Source organism: Pteropus vampyrus, unplaced genomic scaffold, assembly GCF_000151845.1.
Source record: "Pteropus vampyrus isolate Shadow unplaced genomic scaffold, Pvam_2.0 Scaffold161, whole genome shotgun sequence".
NCBI classification, from domain to species: Eukaryota; Metazoa; Chordata; class Mammalia; order Chiroptera; family Pteropodidae; genus Pteropus; species Pteropus vampyrus.
The window spans coordinates 2503815-2514688 of NW_011888942.1; the positions used below are offsets into that span (position 1 = coordinate 2503815).

General features: G+C 32.6%; 1 protein-coding gene across 1 annotated transcript in view; it reads left to right on the forward strand.

Moving 5' to 3' along the window:
* The first annotated feature begins 6156 nt into the window (after positions 1-6156).
* The window catches only part of LINGO2 (leucine rich repeat and Ig domain containing 2), a 304719-nt gene continuing 300001 nt past the window's right edge, over positions 6157-10874 (forward strand). Inside the window, exon 1 of the mRNA XM_011370156.2 lies at positions 6157-6322. The gene's annotated coding sequence lies outside the window, so the exon portion shown is untranslated. The remainder of the gene's footprint in view (positions 6323-10874) is intronic.

Genomic DNA, 10874 nt, shown 5'->3' on the forward strand with positions numbered 1-10874 from the left:
TTGTTTCCCATTCCAGCTCCCTTACACTAAAGGGAACTTGATTCCTTCTTTTTAACTATGACTAATCTGTACTATTTGCAATGTTTAAAGCTGTCCACTTTGTTTCTCTCTAACCTTATGGAGTCTCTTTAGTGCTCAAAAAATTAATCCTGTGTTAAATAAAAAGAGATATTAAGATAATGTACATACGGCAAATTAAAATAAGTACTTAAATATTTGAAGGAAAAGCATTGAAGCATTGATCATTAAAGAGGATTTCTGAATTTATTCAATTCACAGAAAAATCATTTTTCTAAAATAGACAAATTTATTTGAAATTAAAAGAAAAATAAATGGTATAAATTAAAAGTTGTGGGAAGGTATTGAGAAATGTTAAAAATAGGCTTTGTTCTACAAGAGTGGTTCTTAAACTTTAGAGTGTCCAAGTTTAAGCTAGTGTATTGTCACCTACAGAATTCTCAATATCACTCCAAAGATGAAGATTTGTTAATACTGGTATGGGGCCCAAGAACCCACATTATTAAACACATTATTTCTTGATTTTGATAATCTAGTCTAGAGGACTTTTTTTTTTTCCCCCCCACCAGAAGGATTTCTTGAAGAAAAGTTTTACCCACCATGGATTTTATGAAAATTAGAGGCACCAACCTCTAAACAGTGGTTGCTGACTACTCAACACTTGTAAAGCAGTATCTCGGATTAGTGATTGAAGACCAAAACTAGTTTACAGATGTGTTCTGTCTAGCAAAACTTGTGTTTAAAATGTTTGTAAAGCCCTTAGGCTAAACCTGCTTTCTTCAGTTCATTGTTGGCTTTTGATTCCTGGTTGTAGTCAACCATATTGTATTCATATTTAAGTGACACAGCTCACACTGAGACATTTGTTTGTCAGCTCTGAAAAACTTACAAGATCCATCACTAAGGCATAGGAGTTTTCTGGTGATGGTTAAATTTTATTTTAAGTTCTCACTTGACCAGGCCAAACCAAGCTAGAGTTGAATTATGACTTATTTTACTACTTAAGGCTGACAAATTCTGAAAGAGTCAAGGCTGGTTGAATCCCTAACCCTCCTCCATAATATATGGTTTACTTCTCTCTTCACCCTATTAGACTATGAACAGTGCCTGCACAAGACTGTCTTTGTTCTTGCCTTGTCCTCAGAGCCTAGCACATCATATGGAACTTAATAGATATTTAAATGTTTGTTGAAATAAAAAGGCAAAAAGAAAGGAAAATAAGGGAGAATGGAAGGAAAGATGAAAATAAAGAAGGAGGAGAAGATAATAGAAGAAGGATGGAATGAAGGAAAGAAGAAAGGGAAGGGAGAAAGGAGAAAGCAGGCAAGAAAGAAAAAAAGATGGAGACAAGTTTCATTTGTAAAAAATCTGGGAACATGACTAATTGTATTCTTCATTTTAAGAAAATGCAAACAGAAATATAGCCTATTTTAATTGGCACAGTTTCTAGGTAATAATCAAATTCAGAATTAGGCATCTTTGAGCAAAGATGAAAACATAGAGAATTGTTTATGTTTGAGTATTGGGCACTAGATTTTCAAATATTGATAGAATTGCCCAAGATTTTGTTTTATGTTATTTAAGGGACTCCTGCTGAGTTTCTGAAGTGAAAATAATAAATTAATATCTTGGGAGATTTCAATTTTGTAATTACTAATATCATAGCTAAACATACCAAATGGGCAGCAGCAAAACACCAATGTGCTATTTATATTTAAATCTAATCACAGGTTTTGTCACAGTCTATTCACACAGTCTTCATTTGTGTCTATGCTTTTTTCATTATAAAAAAGAAATGGCTTGAAGAAGAGAGAGAGAAAGATGTCATCTGTTGCTTTCAGAAAATTAAGCTCATTTAAAATTGAGTACTTAGAAATCCTGTTATTTGTTTGTTGGCTTGGATACCTTCTTTCTAAAATAAAACTTACCCTAAACATGGTCTTTAAAATCAAGTGAATTAGAAATCTATAACTTATTTATACCAAGTGAGCTGGGGAAGAGAATGGTGTCTAAGAAAGGAAGGAGCATCATGGGTTAAGGTACTAATCCAGACACTACTATGATCTTAATGACCTCTGATATGTCACTTAATCCTTGAGACTCAGATTTTCATCTGTAAATTGATCAAATCACTCAAACTCAGTTTAGAAGAACTCAGAATTAATTGACGGTACAGCACTAGTAATTAACTGCATATCTCAGCTCCATTTTTCAAAGGCCCTCTGCCTTTGGTCAAGTAAGCTAAAATTTCTGATTCTTAATTTAATCACCATAAAGTAGGCATTATTATGATACATACTTCACATGGTATTTGAAAAATTTCAATAAGAAACACATATAAAACAGCAACTGGAACATCAGAGTAACATCGATTTTTATTGATGATCCCAGGCTGCTGGGAATTAATCTCTGATTTTTGCATCTGACTAAATATAGAAAAAAAAATTAGAAGCAATAAGTTTCTGACTAAAAAATGGTGGCTCCTTTCATTTCCCAATATCACTGATAAAATGAGACAGATGTGAAATTTCTAAGGCAGAAAACCTCATAACATAGATCATTTATAACCTACCTATTCCTATATTCCTGATGTTTATATTTTTGATGTTTGTACAGGAAAATGAGTGACTTATATACAAAGTTTTCAAAATGTACCATGCAGTCATTTAACAAATGCACTGAGCTCACAGAATGCTGAGCACTCATCTAATTGTGTCAGATATCCAGAGGGCTTTGCAACATGCCCCCATGGGGAAGATAAAGCACATCCCTGAGATAAAGTTTAGAGAGCAATATATCAACAAGTACAGATCAATAGCCTATAAAATGAATGTCTAAGTGCTGAGAGGATCCTTTGGAAAGCTTTCTTCAAAGCAGTAAAATAAACTAAAAGGGTAGTAGCAGTGTGCATAAAGAAAGGCAAAGAAGGTCAAAATTCAATTACAGAGTACTTGAGACCAAGAAATAAGAAAACAGAGTTTGCGAATGTTTGAATTTCTTCTACTTTTTTCAATTTTTATTTTGGTCTTGTGATGTTTTAAATTCATATATAACAGTATTTTATCAATAGGTTCTGTATACTACACCCACATCTAGAACCTCTTTGTATTGTCAAATTTTCATTAAATGATTTTAAATGAACACTATTGAAGTAAAGTTTATATACAATAAAGTGCATTCATTAAAAATTTATTTTTGAAAGAATCAAGTTTTTAAAAAATAAAAATAGCATTTATTTTTTAAGGCTTGTTTTTAGATTAGTCATCCCACTAATAAGCAGAAAGTCAGAAAATATGAGAGAATAGAAGAAAATTAAATCTTTGGTAACCATATTGATTTCAGTAAAAATCACTCCATTTCTAAGAGTATTTTTAAAAAGTAATATCTGTACCTTTTGTTTTCATGTTCATATTTAGTAGCATATTTGAACAGAAAAAAACTGAAAATTTTATTTTATTTTAAGCAGTTATTTTTATTATGAAAATTGTTGTTAGAATAAAGTTTTAAACCAATACATCTAATGAACACCTCATGAACTTCTCTTTGAGAAGGATATATACACTTAATTTTATATAACCTCTTTGAGAAAATATATGGAATGATAATGCAAAAACATATGAACCAATTTATTATATAAGACAATAGTAACCCCCCGCCCAAAAATATCTGTTAACTTGTGTTATAGACCACACGGGGCCACACAGATATTTGGGAGGCACTGATTCCATGTTGGATGCCAGAATGTTATGTAATAACTGGTCAGATTTTCTGAGCCATTTTGACTCAGTCTGTTAAAGGGTTTATGAAAAACTTCAGAGTGATACAAAGCCATCACATCCAGGAAGAACTTCACATGAGTCAACCGTATGAATAGGTCATTTTACATTGTAGCTTTGCCCTTAGCCTATAGTGTTTTATTCACTGACAAACTTCATAAAATCCCATGATTCAGTCACATAGTGGATAGGATATAAAATAAGGCCAATTATTTTAATTTGGTCTAATGTTGCTACCTTTCTTAATTACAAATATACATCAAAGAATAACAATAAAATAGACAGTAATCTTTATGGGGACAATATGTGTATTTTCATTTTGTATCTGAGTACCTAGTCTCATAACTGGCACAAATGAAGTGCTCAATTAAAATTTGTGGGATGAATAAGTTGGTTAATGAATAAGAGATCAATGGTCAGTGGAAAATTATCATTACTAAAATATATATTTATAGAAAATGCACCCCTACAAGAAGGTGTCAATAGCATTGTTTCTGTATAATGGGAAAAAAAAAGCCATTTTAGAAAGCAGATAGTTATGCTGATTTACTTATTTTCATTCTTTTACAGTAAGTGGCAGAAGTAAAGTATGAAAAGTCACACTAGGGCACAAATGGGAGCTTCCAAAGCAAATAGCTTTCAAAAATTCCTCACTTTATTGCAAATTTGGGAGCTTAGCAATTATGTTTATAAACACTTCTCTGTCATTTTGTCCACTAGTGTATGACTTTTTTAAATATCCTGCATAACTGCCAAGAGACCAGAAAGGATTACCACTCATAAAAACGGATTCATCTTATAAGGGAATTGATTTGATAATTTTCAGAGTATCCTCAAAGAAGAAAAGAAGTAAAATAATTTTGGGCATGAATAGAAACATTTTGCATTCTGAAATTGACTAAGATTTAGTTTAATGATTACCAGAGCTTGGATCAATACATTAGAAAATTTTAGCTGTTTATGTTTATGGGTAAGTGTGTGTGTATTTATGTGTATCAGCAATGGCACCAAAATGACATTCCTGTTTGGAATTACAGAATGGTCATTTTGTGTCCAAGTATACACGTGTTTCTTTAAAGATTTATTTTGTAGTGTTGCATTTTAGTCTAAAGTATGTGCTTGACTTCAATCCTTGCCATTTTAACATTTTTGCTGAAATGGGACAATAGGATATCTCACTACTGTGTCCTTTTACAAAGTCTCCACATTAACTTCTGGGAATACTTGAATCTGTAATCACATCTGCATGTGGATATATCATTTTGTGTCTGTTAAAATCAGTTTTGCACCTGTGTCCATGAATCTGCAGCACATAATCACTCACATATGTCCCCCTACAGGCTTAGAATAACTTCTGTCATTTGTTTTTCACTACTTAGAAAATAATAACAATAAATTTATTTTGGTATATTCATAACTAAATATGGTTGTTGTAGCTAAAAGAATCTAATAGGTATTAAAGGCTATCCTGGGAAGACCAAGGAACACATCTGTTCATTAGCGTCTTTCTAAATTTCTATTGAACAGAGTTATTCATGTGGCAGGTATCAGTGCAATTAAGAGTTGTTGATTGTGCATGGGGTTTTTCTCCTTGAATGGAAGTTAAACAGGCTTATGAAGTTTAAATACCATATTTACTTATCCAAACATAAATAATTGAACCATTATATATGTGGTAGATTGTTCCAAAATTAATTACCTAGTTACTTTCTTGGGCTCTGGTCATTTCTTTCTGATTACAACATGTTCATATCTATTATTGTCTTATAGTTTGTATCTTGATATGAATAATGGTGGCTGCTGAATTTTCAGCACCTCATCTATTCTCCTCAAAAGTGTTTCCCACAAACTATCCTACAGAGGTGATGCAATTTTTAGACTAGTAATATTGACATCGACTGAACAGCTAGAACTTTCAAAGGAAACTGACTTTGATCTAGACCTTCATATGGATTTTCCTCGAGCTGCTGATGGGTTTTGCCCTGTTGAACTTCGTTGTCCAGTTACGCTGAAATTATTATGAGTAGAGTCAGAAAGCCCTCTGAGTACTCCAAGTGATCGTCTATGTGAAGGAGAAGGGGTACACACTATAAAATATGTGTTTTCATATCAATAATATTTATGTATACTGACAGCTTAAGTAGATCAAAAAAATCACAGGGAAAGGAGAATGAACCCTTCAAAAAAACACCTCAATAGCCCGTAAACTTGTCTTCTGGCTTTCATGTTTATCAGCATCTTGAGAGGCTTTTACAGCCCCTCACACACTCCTTTATTATTCTTTTATTGATTAAGTAGTGATGTCTCCTGGACCTAGGACATGGTTCACTATTTTCAATTAAAATGAAGAAATACCTTGTTTTTTGCAGGTTCATTTCAAGCAGTTGACTCATGGGAGTCTGAGAGAGGCTGCTGCCCATGACATGTTGGAATTATCATGATCAACTACCCAGTTTGGATTTCACCCAGTGGCCAAGAGATTTTCATGGTAGACAGCAAAGGTTGGATTTTTAAGAAGAGTAAACCAGGTAAGATTTGAGTGAGACATCTGATTTTTATCACTTGTTCTAAAGGTTTTAGTGTGAAGTACAGAATAATGAATAGTTTTTCTATTTGTTTTCTAAGTTCACTAAACAGATTTTTATAGAATGGCTGTGCCCTGAATTCAAGAGCATGTATACAGTAATAATTTGGTCCCTCTTTCTCAAGAGAAGACAGAAGTTATTTTAAGATACATGTAAAGCAAACATAGAAACACTATGGATGCTAGTTTAATGCAATAGCCAAAAATTGCAAGGTATAGAGATTTCCTCTTTAAGTAACTACTCTGAACCACAATGGAATAAACAATTATACTTTTGAAGGTGCAGTAGGGAAAGTGTTGCCATTAAGTATTTATATTATAAAAATGTATCAGTTCACAGCATGTGATCTTATAAATATAACTCCAATTTAGAAAATTATACTATTATTCTGCCTTTTATTTCTTTGAAAGTATTTATCATTCTAAATTGTTCATCTAAGTATTATTTAAAATGGTGATGCACTGACATACTCTATTATTATTGTGGCTTCTAGCATTTAAAATAGTATACTCTTATTCCAGTACTCGTTTTTTCTACTTTGTCTATTGCATTCTGGAAACTCTTCTCAACTACTACCCATAGTTTGGTCAGATTTTCTTATCTCTGTTTAACTCTCTTCCTCCTCTATAGCATAATTTAAATTTATCAACACTTACCTGCAGAAACCATAAGTTAATCTTGTTCTCTGACTTTAAGATCATCAGAGCTTATACAGCTTCTTTGAATTTTATGCATTCCAAAGCCAGATTTTCTTTTAAGATCAATTGTAGAAGGAAAAACATAGGTAAAGTTTATTAATTTAGAAAACAATAGGGAAAGATTATTCCAGTTCACTTGAACTCCAAGTTTTGTACGAATATAGTATTCTTACTTTCTGAAAGTAAAGTAAATAGAATTCAGTCAATAACATAAGGTAAGATCATTATTTGGATGTAGATGAGAACTTCTAAAGAGCTTGAAAATAATTGATTCCCTAAGTTTTAATTAATATCACTTCCCAACCCCCTATCTTACTTGTCTATATGATTTACTTATCATAAGAGTACAAAACTCAAGTAGTCACAATTTTGAAATTTTTGAAAATAGTATAGATCACCATACTCATGGCAGAAATTCTTATTTGATGAACTGAATAGATATCTGTTTGCCCTGTTAAGTAGCAAGATAAGTTACCAACATTTGGAAGAGTCTTGCCAGCCTGTAAATGAAAGGGACATCAAAATGTAGAATGCATTTGTGGAATGAAGTTCAACCCAGTTCCATGCTTCATAGCATTAGTATCTCACAAACAATTATAAAAAAAGCATACAAGTACTTTTGACCAAAGTATTAAGAATCATAACTTCTCTTTTCTTCATACAGTCTTTTGAAGTGAATCTTATTGATTAGGAGTACAAAGATAGCATATTACATTGTTCTGTATGAAATCATGATTCAGAAGGGCCCTCTGGACATAAAATATGTTAAAATGTAGTCATGTATTTTCCCAGTTGAGAGTTAACTCTCTGAAAAATGAACACAAAATTTATATATTACAATTTCATAGTTTATATTAGTTTTAAATTCACTTTTGTCCTTTGTTGTTAGACTGGCAAGGGAATTTTTATGATTATGCAAGTTAGCTTCTCCATAAAGTTGAAAGAGTGTTAAGACTTCCCAATTCTGTTTCTTAGAAGTTTATAACAAACGCATAAACATTTGTACTGTTCCTTAGCTTAAAAGTAATTTTTCTTTCTTAAAGCATTTTTAAAGCAAAGGTTTGTCTTGCTTAGGATTACATTACTGTATGCTTGTACATAAAAGGAATATTAAGCTATAAAGACAGGATATAAAAGTTGAGATTTTTCAAAGCACTTCTGATAATAACATGCCCTATGTAATGGGATATGTAGCCTCCAAGGTTGTTCATAAAGCACATTTAAGTAGCACCTGTGTATGCAATGTGTCGCTAACTCTACAGAGAGTAGTGGGCAGTCTATCTGTGCAATTATGCTTATTCTGAGGTCCTCTGAAAATAAAATCTTGAGAACTTAGTGAAGTAGCCGATTCCATCATGACAAGTCTCATATGAATCTTAAATACTTTTTGGCTGCATATTTATTTGCAATCCAATCATTTTTTGAATGTCAACCACATGTAAAGCAGCATGTGGCCAGAAACAAATTAGCAATCATTCCTGTCCTGCCTTCAAGTAGTTCACACTCACAAAGGAAAACAGACATGTAAAGAGCTTTCTCCAGGCAAAATGAACTGAAAACTTTAATGATATCTTTCAAGCAAAATTCTTCAAAATTTAAGCTGAAGAACTATTAAAGTTGATAAGAGTATTAGAAAGTCTTTGAGACTTAAAGGGCATTTCAGCTGCACCGCTAAAAAGTGGGGAGAATTTTAATTGATGGTAAATAGATGTGAAAGCATTCTAGGCTCAGGGAATAGTCTGTAAAAGTCAGCAAGAGATAAAAATAAATATTATGTTTGGAGAATAGAAAGCTTGACACCAGAGTGTAGGGAGGAATGCAAGAAGAGATTGAGTATATAGGTTGGGGCTGGACTAGAGCACTATGGTGGTTATAAATATAAAAGCGAAGTAATCTAATCTATACTTTAAGAAAATGATTCTGGGAGAGGGTGGGATGTGGACAAGGAAGGTACTTACAGGGAGTAAAGATAAACTAAGAGTATTCAGTCCTGTGAGTGTAGAAATGTGGTACAGATTCTGATCTACTCTGTCACTGGTATCTAGAACAGTTCTTGCCCATCATTGATTCTGTTAGTCTCTGTTAAGTGCTGACTAAATGAATGTTTCTCAAGGATAATCAATGAAGTTCTACGTTTGCAACTTTTTTCCTTTTTTTTAAAATAGTTTGAAAACTCTTTATACATAGGATGAAAATAATTTAACTTACCTGTTTTTCATCACACGCATGGGTATATACACATACACAAACATACACTAAACTCTCTCCCAGTATGTGCTTGAAATTAAACCTCAGATCTTATTTCTGAAATTTATGCTTCAATTAAGATGGAGACAGCTGCTATCCTACTTTATTTCCTTTTCGAGACTTTTATCTCTCAGGCTTTATCCTTCCCTTCATTGTTTTATCATCACATCAATTACTGTGTTTCATTCCTCTGAAATGCAGCATACGTTGCAAGCACATTTGTATGGCAAATATACCCTATGTTGGTACATACTGCTTACTTAAACCTAATTAAGTAATTCTGCTGAAAGTATCACGTCCTTTCTATCACAATGCACATTTGCTCAAAATCATAGGGAACACTTTAAAGCATGGAAAATAACTGGGGAAGGGAGCCTGAAAAAGACAGAAAATGAATATAAGTGAACTTCAGCCCAACCTTTTTTGACACAGTCCTCTAATGAGCCAGAGTGCATTAATACCTCTACTAGAGGAAACTCCTAACTCACAGCATCACTTTCAATCCAATTATTTTATTGAAAATTACCATTGTCATAAGGCTCCCCAGGAGAATGCCAGATTCAGTACATTTTGTATGATTGAATCATCCATTTTCCCAGAAGTTCTCTTATGGTCTGGAAAAAATCCAAGAATTTCTTTCTAAATATGCATACTTACAGAAATGTAGACATGACTCACTAAAATGTAATATTTTTAAGACCAGAGTCTTTATTTTTCTTCTCTAAGACCTTAATTACAGAGTGGCTTACTTATTCAATAAACATATCTGATGAGTGATGAATGACGAAAATCAAAACTTGTGCTTCAGATCAAAACCATAACTTCTGTATTTTTAACAGTAGGAAATATCTCTCTCTTTCTTGTTAGGGGGCCAATTGGTATTTGGTTCATCTTGTCCATTGTCAGATCAAAGGTAGCTTATCTTCTCAAAGTTCACTGCCATGATTTAATAACAAATATTTTAAAATCACTATGTGACATTTAATAGTACCCAAGTATTTATTAGGAGTAAAGAGGATTTCATCTAAAATAAAGGAACAAGAAAAAGAAAAAAAAACATTAATTAAATGTCTCATTGCTTTTATAAATAAAGTATGGTTCTCTTTCATACACTGCCACAAATTTTGAATTTATCTTTCTATAGATCTCAAATGCTTGGAAGAAAGAAGTAAAGTCCTCACTCTTTCCATGCTGTTGTGTGTGAACTTTTCTGGATAGAGGTCACTGGGATGCTGCCATCTCAATAAGCTACCCTATTCTATTTTGAAGGGCCAAGCTATAGCAAATTGTGGGTGAAAATATACCATCACCTATATAGACATTGGCTTTAAGTAGGCTTGAATTGAATCCCAGCTCTGACAATTACAAAGTATGTGATCTTGGACAAGTTATTTATCATCTCAGAGCTTTGATTCCAATCAGTAACATGAAGATATTAGCAATGGTCCCATGGAGCAATTGTTAGGATTAAGTGAAATCATATATACAACACTCAGCAGAATATCAGACACATTATAAATAAGTTGTTGCTCTATTTATTATTATTATTA